General features: G+C 39.7%; 1 protein-coding gene across 3 annotated transcripts in view; it reads left to right on the forward strand.

Moving 5' to 3' along the window:
• Positions 1-27,220, forward strand: part of LOC137291716 (neuronal calcium sensor 2-like) — a 127,123-nt gene that overhangs the window by 43,168 nt on the left and 56,735 nt on the right. The window contains exons 1-2 of one of the 3 annotated variants that reach the window (XM_067823176.1): positions 677-709; positions 9,717-9,991. The gene's annotated coding sequence lies outside the window, so the exon portion shown is untranslated. Of the gene's footprint in view, positions 1-676; positions 710-9,716; positions 9,992-11,479; positions 11,634-27,220 lie in introns of those variants that run through there. The other 2 variants (XM_067823174.1, XM_067823177.1) reach the window with 2 other exon arrangements.

Consider the following 27,220-nt stretch of genomic DNA (forward strand, 5'->3'; position numbering starts at 1 on the left):
GTGTTAAAGTAGGAGTGTAAAATGAATAAGATGGATTCTAAATGAAACATCCCAAAACATTAGCATAAGAACAGATACAGTCTGTCATACAGACACTGTAGCAAATATATCCAACAAAGCCCATGCAAGTCTAGGAAAAAAAAGTATGTCTTTGGGCCCTTTTCATTATATTGTATTTCTGTAAGATATGTTCATTTCAGAGAATAGTTTTTGGTCTAGAACACATAGTGTCTGTCATCCACCAAGCTGAATATTCTTAGATGCTATGGGGAGCATGATTACCTCCCCTGACAGCATGTACATGACTCAGTGATGTGATAGAATGTTCTCAGTAGCCATTAGGTACAGCACATTACATACTGCTGGATGAGAGTGGATGTGCCTGTGGCTTGCAATGATGAGTGAGTAAGGGAGGGAGGGAGGGAGTAGGGATTCATAATTCATTTGCACATAGGGATAGTATGCCTGGGCTTCACATTATACTATTTGCTGGATGAAGGCTGTGTGTTTGTGCTGAAAACCACACTGTTTGATCATCAGACCATGGCTTTGCATTAATAACTAAGTCGATACTTATCAGGGATCTGTCTACTCAGTTTGTTATTTGAATACAAATGAAGTAACGTTGCTATGACATACAGGTGAAAGTTGCACTGAGGACTTGGTGCTGCATGGCCCTAAGATCAGGTGAAGCAACATTGGTCACAGGGTGAGTGTAGCTGGATGATCACATTTGCCAACTTGACTCATGAGAGGCTTTAAGTCTTTGGTTGGTTGGCTTCCATGTGTAGCACATGCCATGTTTCCCAACACCAATGATTTTGTTGAATATGTCTCTTTCCACCACTCATGAAATGGGTACCTGGTAGGGCGAGATAGCAGTGTAACGTACATGAGTCACACATGCAACTTTGTGTACTACTTATGGAGTTGTGGATACTTAGGGGGTTGAATCAAAACCCCTGAAATATAAGAACTTGCAGAAGCTTATATGTACATATGCTGAGCATACTCATGGCTTGTAAGGAATATGTGCTTGATGTTAGTATTTCATCATGGTCTGCCTGTTTCTCCAGTGATGCTGAAGATGTGAGCTGCAAGCAGACTGTGTGGGGTCTGACAGAACCCTGGGTACTCCACTGGTAGCATTACAGTTTTACCTATGGAGTTATACCTATGGTGTCCATGAAGCATCATCATCATTGTCACTGTCATCGTCATCAACACACAGGTGTGTAAGGGAGACAAGGACCTCTAAGTCATCACAAAGGTGCACAGGGAAGATGGGCCTGTATGTCACCACACAGGTATATACGGGCCTCCATGTCACCACACAATTGTATAGGCAAGACAGGGACATCTATGTCATCACACAGGTGTATCGGCAAGACAGGGACCTCTATGTCATCACACAGGTGTATCGGCAAGACAGGGACATCTATGTCATCACACAGGTGTATCGGCAAGACAGGGACATCTATGTCATCACACAGGTGTATAGGGGAGACAGGTGCCTCTGTGTCACCACATTGTTGCATTGGGGAGACAGGGAACTCAATGTCACCACAGTCATACGGTTGCATAGGGGCGATGGGTCTCTATGTCACCACATTGTTGTATAGGGGAGACAGGTGCCCCTGTGTCACCACACAAGTGTATAATGAAGACAGGACCTCTGTGTCATCACACAAATGTACAGGAGAAACAAGTGTCTATATTTAAACACTTTCTAATAGCCCTGTGATCATTGTAAAATGTATTGTCTTGAATGTAATTGAACCAGTGCAATTTAATAGGTCTTGTTACCAATTTATGAGGTCTTACTGTTACTCGAAACAATTTGATGTGTTGAACTTTTTAGAAACATCAAAGCATGGAGATAATATTTCCACACACATGAATTGGTGGATCCCTGGTTAAGTTACAGCCTATCTGTTTATATTGCAACTGGGGAAGGTAAAACAGGTATAGTGAGATACGGGATATTTCACCCAGCTGTTTTTCTCACTAACTGCTGTAATACATAACAGGCAATGTCTACAGCACATGAAATATGATGACTTTCAAATAGGATCAGCAAGGTTTATCTTTTCCTTAGGGAAACTCCTCACAAAAATCTAACTGTAGTTTGCTGAAACAATTAAAAGAGTATTTATGTTCAATAATTAAATGAATCATGTGAAGGGTCGTTTTTCTTTTGATGTGGTTCAGGGCATGGCAGGGCATGTCTTATGGCTGCAGAGTTATGCAATTTTCAGCATACCTAGGACCTCTTCAGCTGCTGATGTAGGACACTGTATCGTGTTTACGATGTGCACAGAATGGAGAAAAATATTTTCTTCTTTCTTTTTCAACATTAATTTTCCAATTTTTAACAAAATTGGCAATGAATCAGTCCTAGTCTATCATTGTATAATACGTAGATATTGAAGATATATGTTGATGACAAAAAGAAACCAATAAGAAGAAAAAATATTTCACCATACAATGACAACTTGTTGATTTGTTGAAAATATCTACAAATCTTACATATAGTGTCACTAAAACATTTTACATGGAGAAGAATGGTGTCAGAAGGGGAACTAGGACTGCAAGGACAACTGATAATTACTTAGACAAATCAGTTAACCAAAATGCACCAAAGTTCCAAAAGACAGCTATTATACCCACCATAAAACATAGATGTATACCCACCCAGCAGTGTTTCCGCAGTACATTTAGTCAATGTTTATGTTCAAGAGTATCAGAGATATTCCAGCTATATGGCAGCAGTCTGTAAATAATCAAGCCTGAACCAGAAAATCCAGTGATCAACAGCATGAGCATCAGTCTGTGCAATTGGGAACCGATGACATGTATCAGCCAAGTCAGCAAGCCTGACCACCGGATCCTGTTAGTCAGCTCGTACGACAAGCATCGTTGCCTTTAACGGCAAGCATGGGTTGCTGAAATCCTATTCTACCCCGGACCATCACGGGTATGCAGTTGGCTGGCTTGTGCCATGTTCCCACACCCTGTTTTGGGCACATCCCAAATTAGACTAAGAATGAAAGGTGTCTTTGCAAGAACAGATATCACACTGATTGTGGAGCAGAGAGTGATAATTTTGCAGAGTGTTGATAATTTCGTTGTTGTAGAGTCCTCTTGTTATTGTCCAAATATTAGAAAAATGGAGTTTCTCTAACATAAAACATCAACATTAGAAACATGTTGAATCTTGTTGGACATGAGGTCCAAGTGACAGGTGATACCTGAACATACTGAATATAATTGTCATAACATCACATGTGCATGTCGGTGGTTGTAAGCCAAGTATAGGTAGTGTATACAATTGTTACATACAGACAGCTAAGACAAATAAAGGCAGATGAAAGTCTTAAAAAGGCTCCTGACATCATTAAAATTGTTCATTCTAATTCTTCTTACATAACTACCTGGAGATAAGGTTGTTTAATTTGTATTTTAAGGGTATGTGGTGGGGATGAAAAAGCTTTCAGTGAAATATACTCATGGAAACAAATAAGGGGACACATGAAAATACAACTGCTCTTTTATTCTTTTCCAGAAATTCACCCACAGTGCAATACATACCTTGTGATGAAACATGGAAAAGAATAAAGCAACACTTATACTTTCATGTGTTCCCTTATTTGTGTTCATGAGTATGTAATGTGTTGACTGAAACAGACACATTTGGCTTCCAAGTCATCTGCACAATGTTCAACCTTGACTGAACACAAAGTATAAAATGTTTATTGGAACATTTTACATGTAGCAAGAAGGAATCAGAAGTGGAATTCGAAGTTGCTGCAACATCTTGTTGGTCAAAGTTGTGAACCATGAAGAGGCACATCTTTACCTCCATAACTTTTCAATGTGTTGGATAGACTAAGAAAAGTTTATATTTCTATGTCTCACAAGTGAATTTTGATGTCTCTGGAATGTGTTCACTTGTTTTATTCTCTCACGTGACATATTTGCAGCAAATGACCTATGTCTTTCAGACTAAGAATTTTTTAAAGTGATTCTTTTCATCCTTTACTTTTCTGTATGTCATTAAATCAAGTCATTGCTAAGCATGGAGAAATGTTATCATCTTGGACCTCCTTAGGGCAGGTCTCCAACACCATTTGCTAACCTTCTTCACGTGGATGAACTTGTTGCCAAGGGAAAATCCATACTGAAAAAAACAGATTCTCCTTGTCAAGTACTTTTCCAATAATACGGACATGTCCTCCTTCTAGCTTGAGAAACACTATATCCTTTACCTGGAATGTGTTATAATAGCCCTTTGATAATTGTACAATGTGTTATCTTTACTGCTTGGGACCAGTTACTTCCCACTCAGAACCATCAATGTGTGATTGTACATGTGTATGTTACTATGAAATGTAGGATATGTAATGAATTTAGTCTGTCCACCACCTTGGATACCCTGCTCTGACACAGAGGGATAGCAATTTTCTGTGCATCCGCAGAATTTCCACAGATTTATATGCAAATCAATTGATCCTGGTTGCAGTTGGGGGCCTGTGGTCCCACGACCCCCATCTAATTTTCAGCTGAAATCATTTTCACCTCTTGTCTTTTATTACCATGTTCTCAATACCCCACAATATATATAGGGTGTCATGGAAAATGACAGTCATAAAATACTCTGGAACAGGCTTGTACACAGTCTCCGTTGGAAGCAGAAAACAAACCATGTCATTTTCAATAAATCCAATGAAATCATGATTGCACAATGCCATTTATCAAGAGAGTGTAATCCCCAAAATGACATATGGTACAATGAAATTATCTTTATCACTGATTGACAAGATTCAGGAAATACATGGCAAATACGAAGGCCTTGCCCATGCTTACATGTGCTTGGTGCCTAAGGTTTGGTACCTCCAACCTGGGGAACTACCATTGGATGAGACTTGAGTTTCAATGTGGGTAAAGCAGAATGTTGCAGTGTTGGTGACTCTTCACACCCTGATGGCATCATGGTGGGTTCAGCATTCTCTCGATCTCTGGACTGTGCATGGAAGGGACAAGGATGATGAGGATCTTAACCAGATTGATAGTGAGAGGGTCAACCATACCTTCTTTGCTGCGTTTACTCATTTTAATCTGTGTGTAGTAATGATGATGCATATATACATCACTTGACTTCTACCTCAGACAGCCGATGCCTGGTCAGTGAATCAGTATCCACTAGAATTTGATTCTGAGCTTCCTGGGGAGTATAAAACCCAAGCTGGCAATCATGTGCTGGAAGTGACCATTGCAAAACAGATCACAATAATACTCTGAATCCACTGTGTTAATGGATGTAATTATTATTATGTCTGTGCAAACACAGATCACGACTCCTTCATTGTCTGCCTCTACCCAACTCAATATTACCAGATTTTGTGCAGGCCACTGCTGACCAGTCTCTACTTCCTGTATTGGAGCAGCAGAAACAGAGAGCCCACTGTTGATTCGCTGTAATTATTATTGATAGACAGACTCCTGTCTGATACTGGTGCCTGACTCATCAGGGAAAGTTAGCCACCTCTACCTTACTGCCTGATCAGTGGTGCTATTGTTTTACCTGCCCAGCGGCATCAGTCAACAGCACTATCAACCAATCAGTCATCAGCTTCAGTCGATGAATCTCCTGGCTCACGTTCACCGATTGTGCCAACACTTAACCCTTGCCTTGATTGCTATTGCTTCTTAACATGTCCATTTCATAATGGGATTTCCTTAATCTGCCATTACCAGTCTAGACCCAGACTCCTACCATCTGTCAGGGATTCCTTAAGTTGAGTTGCGTTCACAGATGCTGGTTGATCAAATATTAATGTCATAGTAATGAGTATAGTTCGTTGTAGTGAGGTAGAAGTTCAAGTAAAAGTTATTTCCTTTGACAATACTTCAACATATTGTGGAAATCACAAGTGTTCCAATGGGTTAAGGGACCAGTCATTAATCTATACCTGATATTCCTTGGATTTTAAACTAATGTACAAAAGACCCTAAGAATCTTATACTGATTCTGCCAAAATACTAATTGCATGCCCTTCCTCATAAAACACTTTATCTGTAATAAACTTTCAGGCTGCAGCATATTGTTTGTGTAAGAGTGACCCTTTTGAGCCTTTTCCAGTGATATCTCTATTAACCTCTGAAATAAATTAAAATTTGTAAGAGGTCATTTAGTGTATTTTTATCCCAATTAGGCATGGTGTGGTATACCATATATCTTTAAATAAATTCAATGCGAGGAATTGTAAGTTAAGTGCCTTTAAATAAGAGTGATCAGTAAGAACAGCGAGCACAGATGCCACAATCTCTATGAATTGCACTGTGCAGAGTTGTAAATGTGTGAGATCTGCATCCTTATGGTTATCAGGACCTTTATTAGCCACATAAGGTTGGCGATATACTGTGTATGTAACATGGGTCAGTCAGGTGGGGCCCGCATTACTCTCAGAAGCACATCAACACGTATCCTCCCATTGGATCACAAAACAGCAGTCTGTTGTCACTGTCCCTGAACCACATTATTTCCCTGCATTGCTAAAGCCTTAAATGAAGCAAGTCTAGATTTCTTCAGGTTCTGAATCTCTGGTCTCCCTGATGCTCCTTTTCAGTTTATATTACATATTGTATTATGTGTTATAGTTTGTTACTATCATTGTTTCATATGTTCAGATACAAAGCATGATTGCTAGGCTACACAAACAGCTGCTGTGGGCCATACATGATGTGTGATGCTGTCATTGTATCACCCTGCAGACCTAGTCTGTCTCAGTCCGTGAACCACACTATCTTCCCTTCTGTCCAGCCCTCCCTGCAATGCTAAAGCTCTAAATGATGCAAGTCTAGATTCTTTCAGGTTGTGAACCTCCCATCTAACTGGGATTTCTTTGCAATTTAAAACAAATTAGTTTTCTGTCAAAATTGTATTTAGCGTGAGTCTGCTGCATCCCTTGCCAGAAAGTCCATATGAGAACATTCAACTGACTTCCAGTCTCATTGCTCAAAGTTTCATTACTCCAAGTGATATATATCCGTAACCTACATAAGATTCAGCTTACCCTTGACTTTAAATGACACACTATGATACAACTGAAATTCTTTACAGTGATATTTAACTGTCACTCAATGACACAGCTTAGATTCTTTAAAGGGGCATTAAACACAACTCATTTCGGAGGTTAACAGGAAGTTACTTACTAGTTCTGTCAGATCATGCATGGAGTGAGGGTCTGTCTGAGGATGGTCATTGTTGACATTGAGATTCAGTTGTTTGTTCTGGAAACATGTTTGGCATTTCACTGGGGATCACTGATCATTGGTATTTCAAGTGTAATATTATTATTTCATGATAGGGGCTTACACTAGGTACAAGAAATCTGCATTGTCATCATGACGTAGATTTAGTGTGAAACCTTAAAATGGAAAATTGAAATTGTTTTAGGAGCGTTATAGACATTCTGTCAAACTTTACATATGATGGAGCATTAGAAATGTGATTTACTATGTATTAGTTATGTGTTTTGTGTGCCACTTCAAAGGATAAAATTGTATGCACAGTGTGCTGTATTCACCACCACTGTATATTTAGCACAACTGTTTTGCACATGTTGTCATATCTATACTTAGCTGATACAGATTTGGGTCAGTGAGTGAGTGAGTTTAGTTTTATGCTGCACTCAGCAGTATTCCAGCAGTCTGTAAATAATTGAACCTGGAGACTATACAATCCAGTGATAAACTGTGTGAGCATCGATCTACACAATTAGGATACAATGATGTGTCAGCAATCTTGAGCATGATCCAGTTGTTCCCTCACACAAAAAGCATGGGTTACCTCATACAAAATGCATTGGTTACTGAAAATCAGTTCTACCTGAACCTTTGCAGGTAAATACATGTTTGGAGCTGACCATGAAGTTTCTTGCAGTAACCCTGTTCTCCCTACCTGGTTGGTTTCCTAACTTACAGAATGACATATAGTTTAAACATATTTATTCACAATGTGAAAGGGATTGGGGACAACTTCTTTCAACTCATAAAACCCCTCTCTATATCCTGACTAGCACTGTTGTACTTCTGTCTGCTGAGACAGAGGTTGCACCAGTAAACTGTTGTACTCCTGTCTGCTGAGACAGAGGTGGCCCCAGTAAACTGTTGTACTCCTGTCTGCTGAGACAGAGGTGGCCCCAGTAAACTGTTGTACTCATGTCTACTGACACAGAGGTGGCCAAGGTATACTGTGTCTGCTGAGACAGAGGTGGCCCAACTAGACAGTTGTACTCCTGTCTGCTGAGATTGCGATGGCCCCAGTAGGCTGTTGTACTCCTGTCTGCTGAAATAGAGGTGGCCCCAGTAGACTGTTGTACTTCTGTCTACTGAGACAGAGGTGGCCCCAGTAAACTGTTGTACTCCTGTCTGCTGAAATTGTGGTGGCTCCAATAGGCTGTTGTACTCCTGTCTGCTGAAATAGAGGTGGCCCCAGTAGAAATTTGTACTCCTGTCTACTGAGACAGAAATGGCCCAACTAGACAGTTGTACTTCTGTCTATTGAGACAGAGGTGGCCCTAGTAAACTGTTGTACTCCTGTCTACTGAGACAGAGGTGGCCCCAGTAGAAATTTGTACTCCTGTCTACTGAGACAGAAATGGCCCAACTAGACAGTTGTACTTCTGTCTATTGAGACAGAGGTGGCCCTAGTAAACTGTTGTACTCCTGTCTACTGAGACAGAGGTGGCCCCAGTAGAAATTTGTACTCCTGTCTACTGAGACAGAAATGGCCCAACTAGACAGTTGTACTTCTGTCTATTGAGACAGAGGTGGCCCTAGTAAACTGTTGTACTCCTGTCTACTGAGACAGAGGTGGCCCCAGCAGACTGTCTGCTGAGACAGAGGTGGTCCCAGTAGACTGTTGTACTCCTGTCTGCTGAAATAGAGGTGGTCCCAGTAGAAGTTTGTACTCCTGTCTGCTGAAACAGAAGTGTACTTTGATACATTGCTAGTCATCAAAGTTTAGATAATATCCAGACATGACATGTCTCTTGTGTACAATCAATGCTCATTACTAATTGCCTGAGTAGCAGAATCTACAACCATCTGTTCGAATGACCTATATACCCTTGAATCTGGAATTAATTTGATTCTCCATCATGTATTGCTTCATACAATGTGAATGCAAAGGAAGCATGTCAGTGTTACTGTATTAGGTGTACAGAAGGCACTGGGCAGATTGTGTAGGTCGCCAGTGATTGTAATTAGACCTCATGACATTAGGGCATGTCTCCAGAATGTCTTAAAGTCAAATATATTTGAACTCTGTATCCATTAGACAGGCCATGGATGTGTACTCCCTGTAAGGGATAAGGTAAAGATCAATGTTTTTCTCCTTTATTCACAAAATACTGCTCTCTAATGATAGTGGATTTTTATCAGTATTTTATCCATCCTAGTTGTTGTCACCATATCATGACTTTTCCCATTCGCTTACAAATACATTGTGTCCTTGAGTTCTCGTGGTAGCATTGTGTCCTGACCAGAGCATTGTGTCTTAACCAGAGCATTGTGCCTGTAGAGTAGACTTGTGTTTGTAAAGTTAAAGTTAATACTGACAGTATCACTGTGTGCTGACACTGACAGTGTGTATATTATTACCAGTGACATTAATTCATTGGAGTATGACAAGTTTAAATGATCTGTTTCAGGTACTCTCTCCCGCTCCCTGCTACCGAGCAGCACTGACTGAAGCAGCCTGCCTGCCTGCCTCCACACTCGATCCATCGTGTCCCTTGTTATAGCTGTGAGCTTGCTCAGTGACAGTGGAGGAGGGTGAGCGCTGTCTACCTGCACACTGCCTCCACCTTTGCCTAATGTTTTGACACTCTGTTGACGTGGGTTTGGATACGTACACAGCCAGCCAGGGAGGACACCCGGATTAATACTCTGGTGGATGTGGTGAGACGCTCAGCAACACCAATTGGTGAGTCAGTGGTTATGTCATACTTGTCACTACATCTGTGTTATATGTCAGGTCCAGCTGTGTGATACGAGATGTATATCACAGGTTGCCTAACACATGGAGGAGGCAATGTTGGGGGCTAACTGCCAGTTACTCAGTTGTTTGAACTTGTAGATTACAGGTCCAATATCCACGTTTGCTTGGTACTGAGGAGCTTAGCATCTCCTTGGAAGCTTATTTACATTTAACTGAATCATTAATGGGATAACTGTCTGCGGCACATGCTGTTTGTGTTAGATTTTGTAGATGTTGTAGAGGCAGGTGATGGAGGCAGTCTGTTTGATTGGATAAAGTTATTAGTTTCTTTACAAATTAAGTTGTATGTGCAAATTCACTCAATATAGGAGTGTTGTAGACAGGTAATGACAGAGGCTTGTTATCTGTAAATGGTCTCTTGTAATAATCAGGATATAGTGTACACTTTCACCTAGGACAGAGTTTGGGGGATACCTGGATTAAGTATGTGTAACTGTTGAGCCCAGTGTTTGATAACTCCTGTATTGACCAAGCTGCCCATTAGTACTTGGTCCTCCAACCAATCACGTTATATATTCCATGAGCATGTTATATAACTTCTCAGCAACAGTTCTCCCAGAAAACACAGCCCTTCCTTCTTTTCATGGCCATCAGTTCAGGGGGTCCTTTAGAAACAGAGGCATTGTTTGTGATGTGGAGATAAGGAGTAAAGTGTGTGTATTAAGACTTTACTCTTTATGGCGTTGACATTTCTGTGTCCTTTATGGCATAGTGTTGCTATTTGTGATTGTTAATTACCTGACATTACATGCATGGTGCCTTCTGGCTTTATGAAGGACCCCCGTTGCCTCACAGCAGGATTGGGGTGTGTCGTTGAGAGTTGACTCTGGCACTAGTATTGACCGGTGTGTTCTTACAAATCCTTTAGTGATGGGGTAACGCAGGTTGGAGTTTGAGAACGGTTTCTGCCAATGGCTATGCTGAGGAATCATTTAGAGTAACATTTGGGGTTTCATTTTTTATATGGGAGAAGAGTTGGAATTGTTATCATCTTGAATTTTTGGGCAAGCCTCATAAATACCCTTTCATTCATTTTATTCCGGTACATTACACCTATGTATGTGATGGCCTTGCCAGGGATCAGATACACAGGAGGATTTTTAGTGATTTATGGTAGTCTAATAAGTGTTTTCAGGTTCTACAAGTGTTCTAATCACATGATCATCAGTTGACATAATGCCCTAATCAACAGCTTGATCAATGAGCTTTGTGACATAACAAAGTGGATGTTGGGAATTGATGTTGAAATCCTATGAGTGGTCACACAGTGTGATTTGAGAAGGTTCCTCCTCTCAATGTGCAGCAGAACCGGTTTTAGGGGAACATGGACTTGTGTACAGTGTTCAGGTGGAGTGAAGTTTTACTGTCAATAAATGTCATGGTTGAGTGGTCACAGCTTCATTAAACCATGAAGTCACTGAGGCACTGAGTGGCAAGGAGCAGAGGCCATTTCACATGAGGGATCACTCAGAAGACATCGCACCTTCCTTGCTTGAACTGTGTGAAATGCACATGTTGGATGCTTCAGCCTAGACTCAGCTGACATTTTTATCCAGTTTACGTGAAGGTATGTGAAAGTTTGCATAAATGTGATCCTGCAATACTGATAGCAATAGCAGGACTGCTTAGACAAAGGAATATTCAGTATATTGAGAATCACTTAGGTAGAAATATTTATGAAACTGAATATTTTATGTATTTTAGAATTGATTTACACAAATGTAGATCTAAATACACTGACAATTTCGGGACACAAAGATTATCATTACACAAATTGGTTATGTATGTACCCCATATTCAGCACTTTGAGGGTTTAAGAAAAGCATTTGTCTAAGAATGTGAGAAATATGTGTTAGAAATTTCCCCTTTGATGGAACTCCTCAAAAAGTAGGTGTGGGTTTCAAGTGGGTGGTACTTCAATATTTGGAATGAGAAAGTAGCAGAGTATTTATAGCGAAGTGCGTCTGCTTGAACATGCTGGTAGACAAGGTCCTGTTGACTGGCGTAACAAGTGGTTTGTTTAACAAAGGTGTGTTGTTAAGCTGAGCACTGTACTCATTAGCTGCGAGGGAGGGTGTTGCACTGATTCCTGCACAGAACTTGCATGGGGAAAGGGCCAAGTGAAAAATGTTAACTCTTTATCTGCTAGAAGTGAAGGAGATCAGACTGTTACAGTGTTTATGTGCCAGGGTGTCAGAACTTAGCTGAATATCCAGTAAAATGTGTCAAATGAACATATGTTATATCTAGAATTACATTTTCTGGATAAAGTGTTTGTTTTACTGCCAAACGAATTTGAGGTGTATGCTTGTTTGTAGTTGATGAAATGTTTGATTTGAGGACTTGTTCCATAAACAAAACTGCTGAGGCAAGCAGGGAACATGGTAACTCATTCACTTACATGAAACTAATGAGTTACTGAGATTATAGACATAAAACCACTGACATGGTTAACTGAGATAAGTGACAGATTATCTCTGATACGTTAACTGCAGTAATTTGCAGATTAACCCTTTTACTGACATGGTTAACTGAGATTGTTGACAGATTATCTCTGATATGTTAAATGTGGTAATTGGCAGATTAACTCTTTCACTGACAAGGTTAACTGAGATAGGTGACAGATTATCTCTGATATGTTAAATGTGGTAATTGGCAGATTAACTCTTTCACTGACATGGTAAGCTGAGATAACTGACATTACTCCTTCACTGCTGTGGTAAATACCGGTATGGAATTTCAATTCAGACCTCAGAAATCCCCATTCATTCATTTCATTTTGGTACATTACACCTGTGTATGTGATGGCCTTGAAGCCTGGAGATCAGATATACAGGAGTCTTGTGATTTATGCTAGCCTAATAAGTAAATGCTGTTTTTAAGTTCTACAAGTGTCCTAATCATGTGATAACTGTGTTAATTGACAGATTAACTCTTTCACTGATATGGTTATTTGAGATAAAGCGAGTCACTATCTCTTTCATTGTTAATGTAGATAACTGACTCATTCTTACAACTGAGATAACTGACAGATTTACTGTTTCACTGATATTATAAATGTCAATTTAACACTTTTACTTCCATAGGTATTCATGGTCACTGAAGGGCGGTGGGGTAGCCCAGTGGTTAAAGCATACGCTCATCATGCCGAAGACCCGGGTTCAATCCCCACATGGGTACAATGTGTTAAGCCCATTTTATGGTGTCCCTCACGGTGACATAGATGGAATATTGCTAAAAGAGGTGTAAAACTAAACAGTCACTCATGGTCATTGATGTGGTGATATGTTCTCTGATGATGAACTTAAGAAGCCTGATTTTTCCAGGATCACCTAACTTGTCTGTGTAAAGCATGTTACTGTATCCCAAAACGAGCTGAATTCGATGTTCTGGTGATTTTGACGATTGCATTGCTAGCGCTATATCGAGGAAGTACGTGCGCGATCGGAGTGGACAAACAGTTTCAGCAGTAGGGCGGATGCCCAGTTCCTGTCGTGAGATGTATGTAAAGAGCAAATAAACATCAATAGTATTTAACCTGAATCGTTAGTACCACTTCAGATGCAAAGTCAGTTGTCTGTATAACAAAAAATAGCGAGCAAAATTCAACAAAATCAGTCATCTGCAAGTGACAGGTAATGTATGAAACAGGAAGCCACTTGATCAAAACACTCTCTCACAGTGCGGAGGGAAAGGTATGGCTCATCATCGAAAACACATACAAAATACCCGCATGTAGCAAGCAGCTACAGTTTCGCCAATACGATGTCATTGATGCTATTTTTTTTAAACACATGATGCTTTTTTTGTGAAATAGATGAGTATACCTTTATCGCTCAAGGTTAGCAAAATCAAAACTTAAAATTATATGAAAGATAAAAAATATGTTTTTGTCATATATCATCGAAAACCCCTAACACTGGGATACATGTGTACTTAAATGTAATAATTGGAATAATAATAAGAATTCATGTATTTGCATAATAGGTTTATACATTTGAAGTTACACATGAGTACAAGAAATAATTTCTTTTGAATTGTTACAGTTGTATCAGTTGAATGGGATCAACCAAATTTATTCGTCAAATTCAAAACCTTTGACACATCTGATAGGCCCATGGGACTACACTAGCAACTTTATGATAGTCTTTGATGTCTTTGGACTTTGCAAGAAATATTGTTTTAGAAAACATGCTGGAAAGGTTAATTAGCAGTCTTGAAAGTATGTTAGTCAGCAAATAGGGATATGTGTTTTGGAGCGAGGGGTGCAATCAATGAGGGCCAATACAGGCTACCTATCACTGCAAACATCTGTGGCAAGGTGGTTGTATTGATCTTCCTCCTCGCAAGTTTTTGCTAATGTCTCAGGGCCGTGTATTTAAATGTGGCACTGTTCAAAATGCTGCCATCTCCTCCATTCCCTAAAGTCAAATCACTGACACAATGTTTCCCGCACATTTATGAATTCATTCAAAAAAGTTTTGGAAAATAGCTTTTCAAACTGTTTCATTCATACAGAATGAAATGAGGGGATTTGAGCAGTCAAAGGTAGAAGTTATTGCATGGTTTTGTATGGACTTCCGGTGTCTGTTTGCAATGGCCAAGAGAGCGTTATTCACCTCAGTGATTTCTGTTTTTCAGAATACCCTCTGTGGTTGTTGTTGTCATGTGTTGTTGTGACTGTTGTCTCATTATTCAGCCTTCAGCCAAGATCTGGTTCATTGCTGGCAGCTCCTGCTCATGCTAATATTTGGGTGAAAGGAATATGCAAAACTTGTACTTTAGGAGCATAAACTCAGTCATTATGCTATTTGAACTGGACTTGATACCAAAAGGAAATTGATACGTTTGTGCACATCGACAGAGATTATGGAAATTTGTTCTTGGCTGACTGATTGACATGCATTCAGGGACCGATTAGTTAGATGGTTGAATGACTTTAATTTTGAATCAATGTACATAATTACTGATGGTGCCATACACAATTGTGAACTCAAGTTAGTAATCCACCAAATAGCATGTCACACCAAACTTTGTACAAATGCTCTTCATAAAAAGCAGTATGGTGTCTGTTTAGAATAATTTGTATCTTGAATTGCAACTGCTATGTAAATTAAAGAAGTTTGTAGGTTAGTGCAAATGTTACATTGATTCGTAACATTGATTGTTTCATTGGCTGACTTTATGAACAGTTTTTATAAACTGAAAGTATCATACATTTGACAATGTATGATCCAGACGGTAGTTGAAATAGAACTGAATATGTTGTTGTCAGGAGACCTCAATCTGGAAACAATGATGTAAAAACTGTCATACTCCGACTACAGGGAAAATTTCCTGACTCAGTTATACTGCATGGTGCAGGTTTGGGAGTTTTTATGGAGGCATTAAGACGATGTATGTGTGAACGGAAGCAGGTTCCCCTCCCAGCAGCTAGCTCTGCCTGGCAACAGCCACGTTATGGAAGGTGTATTTGTACAGTGGCTGGAGCACATATTGTACTAGAGTTCAAGGTGTTACTTCAGTCATATTGCTGCAGCTGAATAATGTCTAATTAGTAGTCCACCATGCAAGTCAGTCTCATTTACAAACTCATTTCAAAGGAATGAAAGAATTGATTTTCTAAGTCTCATTAAGACCACATTAATATTTCAAATACATGTATATAGAAATTAGCTTATTGGATGATTGGATCAATGCTGCTTTTATCAATCTTCATATTTGTATGAATTCCTTTTGAAGAGTTATATTTTGGAAAACTAAACTTCAACCAAACCTTGACGGTATCTTGTTTAATAATGTATCCCAGTGTCTTGACCAGTGCAACTCATGAAAATTGTGAATAGTGTCCTCAATAATGCATTGAGTGATGAGCTGTATCTGGCAGAGATTTTAATGTAGATATATGACAAACAGTTTCCATTACTCCGTTCTACAAATATTAGAATTCCAGTGGCCTTTTGTCACCATGACTGAAACTTTGCTGTATATGGCTAAAAAGTATAATTCACTCACTCACTCACTCAAGAACTGTTGTGGTGTCCATATAACAGGTCAAGAAGAAAAACATGGCTTAGTAACCACGATTCCATCTGTTGCAATGCTATAACACTTTAGTTGCCCACTAGCTTAATAGTTCACAAACTATGTAAAGTTAAAAAAAATGGTCAGAAAGTGGACGGATTGTTGGTCCGAAACAATCCTATAGCTTTGGTCCTGCAACACATTTTACCCGTCCCTTGTATTTTCTCCTGAAGATCCATGAATGAATGGGTACATTGTGGTGTTAGATGATAATGTGAACATCAACCTTCAAGGGCAGTTTTGTTGTATACTCCTCAAGGAGCTGAGAATCAAGTAATCACTGATACACTCACTTGGTGTTCTGAGTTTAGCACAACATGAAAAGCCTTTGGTATAGCTGATTATAATTTCTGAGTAGAATCCACTGCTGTCTTCAGTAGAAGCTTGATAATGAGGCACAGTTATTAAGACCTCAGTGATGAAAATACAAGGTACGGTGTTAGCTTTATTAAAGCCAAGGATACAATGTACGACCTGCTTTGTAACGTTATTTGTCTAGTAGTGGCTTGACTGGCCCCAGTTAGTAACATTTTACCTTTAGCATGTCAAAATCAATCTATTGATCATGATTTAGTGTTGTCCAGATATAACATTAAAGACATCATTTTGCAAAACTAAGCTCTTCTGATCCTTTATGTTCAAATTTCCTCAATCTCCCAGTGTGTCATGGTTCATGTCGTTATATCGTGAACAAAGTATTATGACCTTGTAACTGTACAGTGTGACAATCACCTCCCCCTGCAACAGGAAGAATATCTGATATTAGTAACTGGCAGATAAATCCTGCATTGTTCAGGATATTCCCTGAATGTGGATCACATAAAGCTTGTTAAGGTACTGGGTTATTTGGGATAATATAAAACTACATTTGAAGAAATGTCATTCCCCATGCATGAGATAACTACAATCAATGCCCTGCAAATGTTGGAATTACATGACTGTCAGGAACAGTTAGAAGTTCAGTCATCCACAAATCTTTCTTCAAACCTGCAGAAATCTCAAATTTAGATCCCAGTACCCAATAATTCTCTTTTTGGATGCATCTGTGTGCAGAATAGGCACCATGTACCTCACATTTGTCATTAAGTGAACCTGCCAGACTAGCTGCCCTGTCCCCCATCCTTGTCTGTGTGTGAGAACACCAGACCAAATCCTGCTGTGTGCCATCATAGTTACCCTTAAACATGTACCCTTTTTATCATCCTTGTCTGTGTGTGAGAATGGCTGGGTGCCATCATAGTTACCCTTAAACATGTACCCTTTTTATCATCCTATTCTGTACACCATGGGCTTCAGAGACCCAGTCGTACCATATTTCAGGAAGTAGACAATTCTAGTAGTCTTTATATAGTGTCATGCACATGTGCTTTGCAACGTAATTATATGGCGTGACTTGAACAAGAGGTTGTGTCCAAAGGGCATGTAACACAATGTTTAATTGGTATTTTGATGAGTAATTTGTCATTTTCATATCTAAGTCGTGTGTGTGTGTGTGTGTGCGTGCGTGCGTGCGTGCGTGCGTGCGTGCGTGCGCGGGGTTGATGTGTGTGGATGTATGTGTGCTGTGTGTATCTGGTGGATGTGCGTGTGGTGGATGTATGTGTGTACGGGATGTATGTGGGGCATGTATGTGCATTCTGTGAGTGTGTGTGGTGGATGTGTGTGTGTGTTTGTGGTGGATGAATGTGTCAGGGGGATGTTTGTGTGGAGTGTGGGGGAGATATGTGTAGTGTGTGGTGGATATGTTTGTATTTTGTGCAATAGTTTGCAGGAAAATGCATCTCATAGTCCTTATCTCAGTCTCCATTCTGTATGTGAAGCTATGCCAACCAGCATCTTTTGCTCTTCTGAATTCTTAAATTTCCGTTTTGTCTGTATCTGTCCATTCCGTATCGCCTGTCCCCTCATGTGTTATTACTATTTTTCCGTGAATGTAAGAAAATTTCACAATGTTGTCAACCATGTTTCCTGAAATATACCTTGTGAACAAGTCATCTTCATGGGCAAGGTTGTAGCATTGATTAATCTTTTGGTATTTCCTTGAGGAATAAGACTAGATCCAGGAGGGGTTTTCTATCATCTTCTTAAGTTTTGTGCTGGATAAATTTCTTTGTCTTATGAATGAGATGTTTCTGAAGAATCAGAATCTGTCAAGTGAATCATCTGAAGAGTCCAAATGAAAAAAATCATTTTTTGAAGAACTGTTGTGAGAAAGGAAACTATCACGACCTCAACGTTACTTTACCTGATCTTCCGCTGTGCTGATTGTGAAGTGCTACTGACCCAAACACATCATATGGCAGATGGACCGTTTTCACAGTCCTTTTTCTTGGACCTCTCAGGCCAAGGGTATACTTCACTGTTATTAAAAATTTTTTGCTAAATAATTTAAAAACGTTTTATATCGGCTGCCAATAAATTTGAGAATTATAGATTTTGGCCTTTTATAGGAATACATGAACTGAAAATAACATGAGTCTGATATTAAGGTTTTTGTATACCCAGTGTATACATTTGAGGGTTAAGTAATTGGTGACTACAAGGTATCACCTAGTTGATCTGATGTCTTCCATATTGTTGATGGTTGTTGATGGAGTCCACCAGTGCTTTGTAGATCCCGACTGCAAATACCATAAATATATACAACAATCATGGTGAATCTTCTGGCTACATGTCATAACATCTATTTTCATAAGACTGCAGTCTTCCTTGTCATGATATTGTTTCATATATCTCTGTATATTGGAGCGGTCTTCTTTTGAGATTGTTGAACAATCCAGTTCATGTTGGGTTTTTTTCATGAAGTAAATATGTTTAAACTGTTTCCAATCTGTATTATTGACAGGCAGTTGTATCAGTGCTGCACTTCACAAAACTCATTCCTTCCCAGATTTCGCTGTGGTTTCTGGAATGGAAACCCATAAGTGTCTTTCTACAAGACCCCTTTATTGCCTCAAAGTGTCACTCCTGTCTGTGAGGTTGCACTGACATTAACACCCAGTAGTCGACATCAGATGGCTTACCTCCCACATCAGGTAGTTAAGGGATGACTCAAGATTTGGGGATAAATGCTTGTAAAAGAAACATCCATGGGCTTATTACATGATGGGGTATTTGTATGGGCAGCTGACATTGCATCTGTGTTTGTAGTCATTTGGTGTAGCAGCATATGCCTATACTGGTGTCGTGACTGGAGAGAGAAGACCCTGTCAAGATCCTTGAACTCTGGTAGGCAGCAGCCATGTTTGCTGTAGCAGCATATGCCTATATTGGTGTCGTGACTGGAGAGAGAAGACCCTGTCAAGATCCTTGAACTCTGGTAGGCAGCAGCCATGTTTGCTGTAGCAGCATATGTCTATATTGGTGTAGTGACTGGAGAGAGAAGACCCTGTCAAGATCTTTGAACTCCGGTAGGCAGCAGCCATGTTTGCTGTAGCAGCATATGTCTATATTGGTGTAGTGACTGGAGTGAGAAGACCCTGTAAAGATCCTTCAACACTGGTAAGCAGCAGCCATGTTTGAGACTGCTGACATGACAGAGGACTGTTGTGTCCATCAGGTAACCTGATCAGTATGTCAGCTGTATACATCTACATGCATGGGAATAGTCAATCCTACCTGGCTTCATGTCTTTTCTCTCTACTTATCATTAATGTTTTGGTATGTCTTAGATAATTGTTTGGTGATATTGATAGTTACAGGTGATTGAGACATGAAGAATGGTTTGCACAGGTTTGTCCAAGAACATTTCATTATGGGAGAAAAGTTATATGGGAAGGTTTGTATTAAAGATAAGGATAGAATGATGCTTTAAAAGTATAACAGTAAAAAGACAGGCAACAACAAACATGTTAAATTTTAATGAAGTACATGGCGTTTTTGCTTCTTAGTTCTGCTTACAAAGAGAACTTGATTCTTTTATGTTGTTTCTACAACTGACACCTCAGACCTGACTAGGACTCTTACAGAACTACTCTGGGAGTTGAAACATGGCCATCTTTAGTACCCAGCCATTACCAGATAGCTCTTTGTCCAGAATTATATAATCAGGATACTACTTCTAAAGGGTATTGTGATCAAGGTAATTCTAGGTACATGCATTACTTGCCACTAGCATGCTTGTGTGAGTATCTTTTGTCAGTCCAGAATATTTGGCTCACTTTAATATATCTATTGACATCAAGAACATGTTAGCATGACGTCATGATATCATTTTCTTTGTTGTCAGTTGGATGGTAAAACTGTGTGTGTCCTTTCTTGTCTGTTTCAAGGTCGAGGTGTGTTTGAGAGAGTGTTGTGTGAGGTAACATGATAGCCAGCCTACCTCCAGATGCTGTGGGAGTTTCTCCAGCCATGGGTTACGGATATTGTAGCTAAGAGTTAAATTTATTTAGCCAGTGACTTCTTGCAAGGTTGAGCAGGTTAGAGAGACGTTGGTGCAGAGTGCAGTTTCAAAGACTGAATGGATAACACACACTGAATGATCTGTTTGGTTGGCACTACAGTCCTTTATGGATAACAACTTCTTTATTATTATATGATGCAACATTCCGGTATGGCTTCTTATACCATTTTCAAACATGTGTGAGGTACTACAGCACAGACTTAAATACCTGACCAGGGATAAAGTAATAACAACAAGTAGGTTTGAATAACAAAGAATAAATAAATAAGTAATAAAGAAGTGGTTATCCATAAAGGATTGTACTTTATTACAGACTGAATGGATGAACTACTCTACAGTGTTTGGCCCATGTACAGAGCATGTCTGCATAATGTTGTTGGTTTGTTGTTAAGAGTGGCTCACACCAATATTCCTGCTATTTCAGCTGATCAGTTAGTTGCTATCTGGATAGAACATCCCAGGCATGGATATCCCAGGCATGGGATCCTAATATAATATGGTCACTAAGTCGTGAAGCCTGATCATCTAATCCTTTCAGTTGTCACTTACAACCAGCATAGCTGTCTAGAGGTCAGTAGATCCTTACCATGAAACCATTGTTCATGGTCTATAGATCCTTACAATGAAAGAATAGTTCATGGTCAGTAGATCCTTACATTGAAACCATTGTTCATGGTCAGTACATCCTTTCCATGAAACCATTATTTATGGCCTGTAGATCGTTACCATGAAACCATTGTTTATGGTCTGTAAATCGTTACCATGAAACCATTGTTCATGGTCTGTAAATCGTTACCATGAAACCATTGTTCATGGTCAGTAGATCCTTTCCATGAAACCATAGTTCATAGTCTGTAGATCCTAACCATGAAACCATTGTTTATGGTCTGTAGATCCTTACCATGATGCTATGATGTAGTTTGAGCAAATCTTCATCATCACATTGGATTTTGTGGTGCCATTCTTTATGACATATCAAGTAAGTACATGTGCAGGCAATTGTTGTCATTAATCTGGTGTAAACTGATTCTTATAAGACGTCTATGTTTATCTTTGTATATGATTAATTCTGAGCTTGAAAAGTCATCCAGGACTGGTCAAAAAGAGACATGTTGATGATATCATTTCGAGATACGATCTTTAACCCCTACAGGCTCAATCTGAAGGCCATGTTTGTTTATGAGAATAATTCAGTCTTTCAGGAGGTTCATTCCCTCAAGTTCACTTGCCCTGGTCAACTACTGACACTAGAGGTGGAGATGTCAGCTTCTCCAGTCAACAAATGATTAAAATATTTTTATGCATTTGAGTAGATTTTACTGTCGATCAACAAACAAAAAAAGTGACAGCTGCAGTTCAGTGCGAGGAATGTGTATCATGATATGAGGTAGAAGCCTTAAATTCTCTGCAGAGTGTAAATGCCACTGGCTCTGTGAATGTTTTATACACAGGTACGTTACACTTTGCTGTGCTGGGAATTAATCCTTTCAATTATGGTGTGACTGTTGGAATGTCTCAGTTCAGAGGTTAATTTTGCAGTGTCTGACTTGAATGTCAGATGCCAAGGTCAGGTGGGGCCAGGTTGCCTGAGGTGACGCACATACTGTGTGGAGATGCTGTGACAGTAAACCACCAAGAGCAGGGTGACCAGACTTGCTGTCTTAGGTTCCAGAGTCACTGTGCAGAAGTGTTGTTGTGAGCAGATACACACAGAGGTCATGACTTCATATTCTACAGTGTGCACTGGATATGATGGCGATGGATTTGCCATATTTATTGCTTTGTACAATTTGGGACGGTGGGGTAGCCTAGTGGCTAAAGTGTTCACTTTTCACTCCGAAGACCTGGGTTCAATTCCCCACAGGATTACAATCTGTAGTGTCCCCCACTGTGATGTCACTAAAAGTGACGGAAAACCATATTAACTTACTCACTTTGCACAATTATATTAAAATATTGTTTTGGTATCAATTAATCTGAGGTGTAATGATCCCTTATATCTTAAAACATTTAGTTGTCCACAAACAAATGAAAGGTTTGTGATAGACAGGGGTGAAAATAGTATGTATGACTAAGAGTTTCCTTTGTCTGTCCTACGACCTCAAATGGAAAGGCCATGATAACTGAATTACATTCACATGGTGTTTTAAGTCGTTCATCCACTCATGTCACATTACCAGCTGCCTTGTTTAGGATGGCCAATTAAAGCGAAACAAGGAATGCTATTAAGTGCTTAATAGCCTCTGTTAATTTGCCATATTAATGATGTATGCATTCTCTACTACATACTTGTTGCAGATTAATTTACAACAAAGTATTTTTGTACTATTCTGACACCAGTGACAAGTCAGTGTCTCTCTTCCGAGAGTTTGTATGTGAACAGACATGAGTTACGCTTTTGGAATTTTATGAGTTTTGTTAGTATAACACTCATGGACATTATCTGCATGGTGGATACAGGATACAGGAATGTTTGCTGTTTCATGTTTAAAACAGAAATATTAAAATCATTTAAATATATACTGAGGGAAAAAATAAGGGATCACTTGAAAGCAAAAGTGTTTCTTTATTTCCCCCGTGGTTTCTTCACAAGCCTTGTATTGCACACTGAAACCTGAAACAATAATCTAACACTTGTACTTTCATGTGATCCCTTATTTTTTTCCTTCAGTATATCACACCAATGTATGGTGTATATCACGTTACATGCATCAATAGATCAAGCAATAGGCTTTGTCTTGCACAGTGTCACTGACTTTCGTAGGTAATGCCCTGTGTATGCAACAGTATTGCAGGTGATAAAGAATTGTACACAACAGCATTGCATCAGTCTGACTTCTATACCATTTGTTTCAAATCTAACTCTACATCTGATGCTCCTTCATGAAGATTCACTTGACACTAGCAGACAAATGTATTGATAGTAATCAAGGAGATCGTCTCAGAATTTCTGCAGGTTTGTGTCAGGAATGCCGGCCTTGTGTGATTTGTACTAAAAATTGAATAAAGCTGAGATGCCTCCAACAAGTCTATCTACGAATCTTGATTGGGACCAAGGGAATCGGAGACAATAAATGTGTATTTTAAGACCATTGAAGCAGGAAACAGGCCTTTTGAGAATTTCAAAGTAATACTTTGCTAGAAAGGTGATTCTATCAAGGAGCAAGTGTTACTTTGATGGCTTTCGAGTGGAAATTACTTTTCAATACTGAACATTATGTGATGGAGCTGTGTTTGCTGAGACAAGATACTTGCAATGTGTCTTTGATGTACTGGGTCAAGATAGTCTCAGCTTTCATCACTGATGTTAGATTCACATCTATATTAGTTTGATGACCTGCCAAGTGATTGTTATGTAATGATGTGTGATCATATGGGCCCTGCATTTATGCTGAAGTAAGTGAGTGAGAAAAGTGAGTACGTTAGTGCATTGAATGAGGGGGTTCAGTGGTCAAGCCACTCATTTCACTATTTAGAGTTGCTCCTCTTGTTCACCAGGATCTACTGCTGTTGTTTCAACCCCTTATTGGCATTTGGAGGACAGTTTCTGCTGACACACCATGAAAACATTTGGACTGTCATTAATATATCTGAATTCCGATAATAGAACTGGTCCTCCCTTCCACATCCAGCCAACAGAACATAATAAAACTGACACTCTCTTCCACATCCAGCTGACAGACCATAATAAAACTGGCCCTCTCTTCCACATCCAGCCGACAGAACATAATAAAACTGGCCCTCTCTTCCACATCCAGCCGACAAACCATGATACAACTGACCCTCTCTTCCACATCCAGCCGACAGACCATAATAAAACTGGTTCTCCCTTCCACATCCAGCCGACAGACCATAATAAAACTGGTTCTCCCTTCCACATCCAGCCGACAGACCATAATAAAACTGGTTCTCCCTTCCACATCCAGCCGACAGACCATAATAAAACTGGTTCTCCCTTCCACATCCAGTTGACAGACCATAATAAAACTGGTTCTCCCTTCCACATCCAGCTGACAGACCATTACAAAACTGGCCCTCCCTCCCACATCCAGCTGACAGACCAAAATACAACTGACCCTCTCTTCCACATCCAGCTGACTGACCATAATAAAACTGGTTCTCCCTTCCACATCCAGCTGACTGACATTGCATTGGTCTTTCTTCCACTTTTCATTGTATTCAGTAACATGAGTATTTCCATATGTATTACGCATGTTTATACCCTAATCAAAGCCTGATTTTGTTGGTATTTGTTGGTTGTAATGTGTCATGGATCTTTATGGTTCAGTGCTGCCTTGATAAAGAACAAAAAGTGCCTTCAACTAGAATACTTGTTTGAATAACAAGCCACATGTTTTAAGTGTGTTTTGTATCGTTCAGCTTCAGGTTGAACATTTTGCATTGTCAGTCATGATAAATATAGCCCTGTTCATGTGCCATGTGTTGTCCAGATGTAACAGGTGTATGTATCTAATGCCATTAGTTTCAAGTATTACAAACAGATATTAACTATTATCAATTACTTTTTTTAAATTGTCCATTGTACATTACTATATTTTGTCAAATTTTGGTAAAAATACAGTGGTAATCAGAATAAAGAACTATGGTATGGGTGAAATGTGTAATCATAGCAGTATGGGGTAATCAAACAGGTGTTTCAGGACATCTTGACCTAGATAGTTTCCTGTTCTCATTACATTTCATCATAGTATGATAGCTTGACAGAATTAGAAGTGTAAATTTACATGACATTGGGTTGTGTGTTGGGACACGACCTTGCATGTCTTAAGGCTGTATCAGGTCTGTGTTGGACCTAGCTTGTTGGGTGTTGTTGTATAAGTTGTTTGGGTTGTGGGTTGGGACTCAACCATCCACATCTTCAAGGCTGCATCAGGTCCATGTTGAACCTTGTGGCCGTACAAGTCATTTCAGTGCAGTGCCACCCAACCTTAGGAACATGCTGAACTATTCTGGGTGAACTCCCCAGACATATTGATACTGTCACCAGTGTTTGATGAGATGCACTTACAGTAACAGAGAGCACTTGGTAACTTAGAGAAGAGGTCTAGTTATAGGTGTAGACCAGTCAATACCAGTGTGAGGTGGTCCTATGGAGAGGCGTATGATGTATAAGTTGGAAGTAATGGAGCAAATTCTTCATCTTGAAAATGATCAGCAGGATGAGTCTTGGGGCTGCCCATACAAGGTCATTAGGTCTGAGTACTAATTACACCCCACTCATTGGCGTGAGCAAGCAGAAGGATGTACGGGGTCACAGGAGGTGTGGAGGAAGTGGACATACTTGTTTAAGTGGTCAACTCTGGAAGAGGATGATACAGTTTACCCAGAAACACCCAACAGAACTGAAGTGGAACGAGTGCAGCTCTTTGATGATGGAGATCATGTGTGTTAATTGTGACTATCTGTATTTTCAGTGTCATAAGTCCAGCTGTGAACAGACTTGTGAGTCAATCCTTACAAAGCAGTAAGGTTTGAAAAAGGATTCTTTTGCCCTGAACTATCCTAGTTAAAGACCAAGGACACTATATAATGCTATGTGTGATATATCATCCCCATGGCAATATGAAGGTCTGTATGGAGAACAAATAATTGACAGTAGATATGTATTTGTGTTACCTTTTGTGATTATAAGTGTGCCTGTGTGCTGTGAGATACAAAAGTCTGGTTCTTTGATTCACCACCCCAATGCCAGATCATGTCGATCCAGGATCACGCCAATATTAGATCACAGCCTACACAGAGGTTGACTTAATGGTACATACTGAAGACTTATGAGGTTGCACAATGATGGACTTAAAGGTACACACTGAAGACTTATGAGGTTGCACAATGATGGACTGAAGGGTACACACTAAAGACTTATGAGGTTGCAAAATGATGGACTTAAAGGTACACACTGAAGACTTATGAGGTTGCACAATGATGGACTTAAGGGTACACACTGAAGACTTATGAGGTTGCACAATGATGGACTAAAGGGTACACACTGAAGACTTAGCCTGTTGCACAATGATGGACTTAAGGGTACACACTGAAGACTTAACCAGTTGCACAATGATGGACTGAAGGGTACACACTAAAGACTTATGAGGTTGCACAATGATGGACTTAAGGGTACACACTGAAGACTAAGCAGGCTGCACAGTGGTAGAGTTGGGGTGTTCACAATGCAGTGCATTGCACAATGGTCGAATTAGCAAGTAATCTGCAGCCTGCATGACATCAAGGTTACCTTTCAGTGTGTATAAGCTGTTGGAAGGAATGTAATGTTTATTTTATCTACAATTTCCATTAATTCCTACATAGATTTATCACAAAGTCAATACAGACACAGCAATCATCCAGTACCTCACTGGATGTGAAATTGATCCACCGATGAGAGTTTTATGTACAGAATCCATATTTTTCATCAGGCTGTTTCCCCATATACACATGCCATATGAAACTGCAAGGACAAAGCATTTTACTCATCAGCAATACAGGTGGTATGATTACTGTGGATGTACTGTCCTTCAGTAGAAGCAAAGTTGTAAGTCATTGTCATGAACGTGGCAATGATATGTAAATGAATCTCATGTACAGGACACCTGGTACCTCATGCACACTGGGTCGAGTACAGCTGTATCAGCAGCTGGTCATGACAT

The sequence above is a fragment of the Haliotis asinina genome, chromosome 7 (genome assembly GCF_037392515.1).
Source record: "Haliotis asinina isolate JCU_RB_2024 chromosome 7, JCU_Hal_asi_v2, whole genome shotgun sequence".
NCBI classification, from domain to species: Eukaryota; Metazoa; Mollusca; class Gastropoda; order Lepetellida; family Haliotidae; genus Haliotis; species Haliotis asinina.